Source organism: Nelumbo lutea, chromosome 1, assembly GCF_056320005.1.
Source record: "Nelumbo lutea isolate HS-2025 chromosome 1, American lotus-T2T, whole genome shotgun sequence".
Lineage (NCBI taxonomy): Eukaryota > Viridiplantae > Streptophyta > Magnoliopsida > Proteales > Nelumbonaceae > Nelumbo > Nelumbo lutea.
Genome location: NC_142684.1, coordinates 79808862 through 79813941, shown reverse-complemented (window position 1 = coordinate 79813941; position 5080 = coordinate 79808862). Strand labels below are relative to the sequence as shown.

Below are 5080 nucleotides of genomic sequence, written 5' to 3'. Positions count from 1 at the left end.
TATAGTTTACAATCTATTTACTTAATTGACCTTTCACTAATAAATGTTTGTTTTACCATCTGAATATAGTAACATGATCACATAAGTTGAGTGGAAAATGTTCAAAGGCATGGACTCATGATGGTTTATTCCAAAAGTACCCTAACACTTATTTATATAGAAAACAAAATTGACCAAATAGAGCCAAATAGAGTAGTTGATCACATCTTATTAGGGGTAAAATTGGTATTTTCATTTTTATTTTCTTTTGATTAAATTTATTCAAATGTACATTAGGGTTAAAAACTATCATTTTTTACTCTCATCTAATGAAATGTCAATTAAGTAATTGATTGCAAACTATATGGGATGTTTTAGGAGTTGGATGTCCTATCCATAACAACTCTACCTACACCTACCCACATAACATTGCAACCACACCTGGGGAACATCTCATCCTCTTACATGTTATTATGCACGAGGAGATGTTTCCAATGGGGATGTCAACGGGACGGGTTCGACATGAGTTGGCCTCAACCCTAACCCAACCCGAACTCGACTCGACATGACTCAAAAAATTGATTCCTGAACCTGACCTGACCTATAGGATCTAACGCGATTCCAACTTGACTCAACCCATATAATTTCAAATGTATTTTTAACATGTTTTGAAGACCTAAAATATATTAATTTAAGTTAGAAAATTGTTTTATAGGTTCTAAAGTGTCACTTTTCTAGTTAAAAAGTATAGAAAATCAAAATCGACATGTAAATAAATTATAAACTTTAAGCCTATAAAGTTAAAAGTAAAAAAATTACAAGAGTAATTGGCATATATCATAACCTAACAGGGTGGATCAATCAAAACCCAAACCCAAACCTGAGCCCAATCACATTCAGGTCAAAAAATTAAAACCCTAACCCAATCCTACAGGGATAGATCAAGCAAAATTTACCATTTAAGCCGATTCACTGACATCTCTGCAAACAGCAAAGATACTGTTTTGTGGGTAGGCGTGGGATTGTGGGTAGAGTTCCCATGGGTGGGATATCTGGAGTCATGTTTTATAAATGTCCTTAAATATTCTAGACACGTGGATATTTTAAAGGACAGATGACAAAAAAAACTTCTTAATGCTTACGTAACGCTCTCCTCGTCCCGTTCCAGAGAAAAAAACCGGCTGTTTGTAAAGGGAACCGGCTGTTTATGTGTAGAGGCTCCCAAGAAATGTTTTCCAAGCAGCTAAAATGATGTGCATCTAGACCGGTATAAGTTATGGAGGTCACTGGTCGTGGTCGCCACTTTGCCGGGGCAGCGTGTTTGAATGGTTATTGTATAGATGTTCGACACCGACTCCTCTCTCTCTCTCTCTCTCTCTCTCTCTCTCTCTCTCTCTCTTTTCTTTGTCCCTCTCTATCGCTCGCTCGCTCGCTAGCTGAATTTTGCAACTCCTTACACACGATGAGGTCTTTTTCCCTTCTTGTTCCTCTGCTGTATTTGTCCTGGCTTCACTATCCATTCTCCGATGCAACTGACACCATAAAACCAGGCCAATGGATCAATGGTTCGAAAACAATAGTCTCTGCCGGCGGGAACTCTGAACTAGGGTTCTTCTCCCCTCCAGACTCCAACAGTTACTACGTAGGGATATGGTACAAGAAAGTTTCAGTTAAGACGGTAGTGTGGGTTGCTAACCGAGAGAACCCAGTCAGCAGTTCATCTAGCTTTCTCACTATCAACAACGACGGTAATCTAATCATCGTGGTGGGGAGGCTATCTATCGTGCTGGCTTCCAGATCAAGCCCTGGGAAGACTAGTGCTGCTACGCTGTTGGATTCAGGTAATCTTGTCTTGGGAGACAATAACTCGGATATCTGGTGGCAGAGTTTCGATTATCCATGTGATACGTTTCTTCCTGGAATGAAAATGGGGTACAACAAAAAGACCGGGCAGAACTGGTCGTTGACTTCTTGGCGCTCATCAGCAGACCATGCCCCTGGAGGCTTCTCTCTGGTACTTGATCCTGCTGGAACAAGCCAGTTTTTCATCATGAAGGAGAACGCTATCAAGTATTGGGCTAGCGGATCATGGAATGGATTTAATTTCTCCTTGGTTCCTGAAATGAGATTAGACTATATATTCAATTTCAGCTTTTATGATAGTGCAGAGGAAAGCTATTTCACCTACTTTCTTTATAATTCATCAATTTTGTCTTGACTTGTGATGGATCTATCAGGGCGGATCAAGCAGTATTCGTGGTTGGAAGGCGCACAACAGTGGCTCGTGTTCTGGAGTGCTCCCAGAAGGCAGTGTGATGTTTTTAATCAGTGTGGGCCATTTGGCGTCTGTCAAGAAGACAATTCCCTCCCCTTATGTGGGTGTCTAAAAGGTTTCGAACCACGGTCTTTAAAAGATTGGATCACTCAGATTGGTCTTCTGGGTGCGTGCGGACAAAGCCTTTAAGATGTGAGAGTGATACAGCTCCACAAAATTTGGATAAAGACAGGTTTCTGCAGGTGTACAACGTGAGGTTGCCTACGGACCAACAATACCGGGCACCCGGGATTGCTAAGGAATGCGAATCGGTTTGCTTGAACAACTGTTCCTGCACTGCATACACATACTCCAATGGCAATTGTTCGCTATGGTATGGGAATCTGTCCACTGTGAAACAACTATCAGAGGAAGACGCTGGTGGAGAAGTGCTCTTTCTCAGGCTTGCAGCTTCCGAGTTTCCAAAACCTGCAAGTAAGTAAGACCCAGATAGCTCGTTAATTGGTAATGTCTAGGGATGGGGATTTGCCAAAACCTGAAGACAGAAAGTAGACAACTAACAAACAGTTTGTTTTCAAATTCAGGAAACAAGATCAGGTTGGGGGTAATTGTAGCAGGGTTAGCAACGGCAGTTCTTCTCTTGGTCTCCTACTTGTGTTACCGATGGAGAAGAAAACTCCAAGGGAAAGGTAGGGTGAGTAGAATATTAAAATTGGGCATATTTATGCAGGATAAATCAGATGTTCTCGATGAAGAATTTAAGATATTTCTGTGTTGTCCATCAACAGAAAAGTGGCCAACAAGCCAGGATTTGTTACTTTTTGATTTCGGTAGTAGCATTGGCGCTTCTGGTGAACACTGTAAGGAGGTTCGCTTGGGAAAACGTGGGAGCAAGGACGTCCAACTGCCACTATTCAGTTTTACAAGTGTATCAGCTGCCACAAATAACTTCTCTGCTGCAAACAAGCTAGGAGAGGGAGGTTTCGGTCCTGTTTACAAGGTAGGAAAGACTTCACATCTTGACCACCATTTGTTTTAAAAGAGGACTCTGTCATACTCATACACACGAAATATTCCATTATTGGTAATGTGAACATGTTAATTAGATATAACGAAATAACCAAGACTTCTAGAAATGCATTTCAATCAAAGACTTGGTTAGAATCTTTTCTAAAGCATTAGTAAATCAGCAATGTCAATTAAGACACTGTTATATATTTTCAGGGCAAATTATTAAAGGGACAGGAGATAGCAGTGAAAAGGCTTTCCAGAAGATCTGGACAAGGGTTGGAGGAATTAAAAAATGAGACTATACTTATTGCTAAACTCCAACACAGAAATCTTGTTAGACTCTTCGGATGCTGCATCGAGAGAGATGAAAAAATATTGATCTATGAGTACATGGCAAACAAAAGCTTGGATTTCTTCCTGTTTGGTTCGTAATCTTACTACATACTTTCTAATTTGTCATTCATGTTTGTAATTGTAGATTTGTCCGCTCATTGGCTATTATTTCTTATGCTATTTTCAAACCATGAAGTCAACTTGCATCATCCATTTCCTTCAACTGTTATTAACGATTGTTTATTAGTTAGTGTCTACTCATACTCATATGCATTGAAATATAAAATTGAGACAGATCCAACCAAACGTTGGCTATTAGATTGGAGGAAACGTGCCCACATCATTGAAGGAATTGCTCAGGGGCTGCTTTATCTCCATTAGTATTCTAGACTACGAATTATCCATAGAGATCTGAAAGCCAGCAACATCCTGTTGGATAGTGACATGACTCCCAAAATTTCAGATTTTGGCATGGCAAGGATTTTTGGAGGGAATGAGTCACAAGCAAATACAAATCGGATAGTAGGAACTTAGTGAGTAAAATAATCACTACTAGCAATCCTGTAAATTTAATATGCCACACGTTGGCAGTGTGTCTGCTGAAGTCTGATACATAGACTCAAAAGATTGGTTGAATGGTTTAATGCAGTGGCTACATGTCCCCTGAATATGCCATCCAAGGCCTTTTCTCTACAAAATCTGATGTCTTCAGCTTCGGAGTTTTGATGCTAGAGATTCTGACAGGCAAGAGGAACACTGGTTTTTATAGTCCTGACTCTGTCAATCTTATTGGATGTGTAGTGTGACCAATCAGCCTCAAATCTTTCGTTTCTGCAACATTATACACAATCTTCCTTTTTCAATCTTCTCTTTTCTAACTGTGAGGCCAAATTGTTTCAGGCATGGGAGTTGTGGAAAAGTGACAAGGGGTTGGAATTGATGGATCCAATTTTGGGTGATCTGACGTCCATGTCTGTATCATTGAGACCAACCATGTCTGATGTTGTCTTGATGCTTAACAATGAACTTGCAGTTCTACCTTCACCTAAGCAACCTGCTTTCTGTAATGGTGGAAGTTTGGCAGTAATAAACTCTAATATGAGCAAGCCCAGCATTCGTTCAACAAACAATGTTACAGTTTCGACAATGGAAGGGCGATAGTACTTACGGTCTGCCATGACTATTTCTTCAGAAATGAATCTTATTGTCCTTCTTCGTCTATTATTATTTTTCTATATATATAACATGCTGTTACAAAGTTGACATTCTTTTCCCTTTTTGCTTTGCAATAATGAATTTTCCATTTCAATAATTTCTCTTATAGTTATTGAATGGCTATTTGAGGCTTGAACTTAAATTTACCAAAGATTTCGATCAACCAGCAAAAGAGGAAAAGCAGGTGATTGTCTAGTACGGTTTAATGGACCCTTGATGATCAAGAGATCATCCATACATAGGACGAGTCGATTGATCATCTTTGCA

At 39.7% G+C, this 5080-nt stretch overlaps 1 pseudogene across 1 annotated transcript; it reads left to right on the top strand.

Moving 5' to 3' along the window:
• Positions 1–1434: 1434 nt before the first annotated feature.
• LOC148875629 (G-type lectin S-receptor-like serine/threonine-protein kinase B120) lies at positions 1435–4863 on the top strand (annotated as a pseudogene). Its single transcript, XR_016105162.1, has 9 exons — positions 1435–2049; positions 2217–2291; positions 2394–2728; positions 2839–2943; positions 3043–3254; positions 3479–3689; positions 3894–4131; positions 4248–4395; positions 4499–4863. The product of XR_016105162.1 is annotated as a G-type lectin S-receptor-like serine/threonine-protein kinase B120 (transcript).
• Positions 4864–5080: the final 217 nt, after the last annotated feature.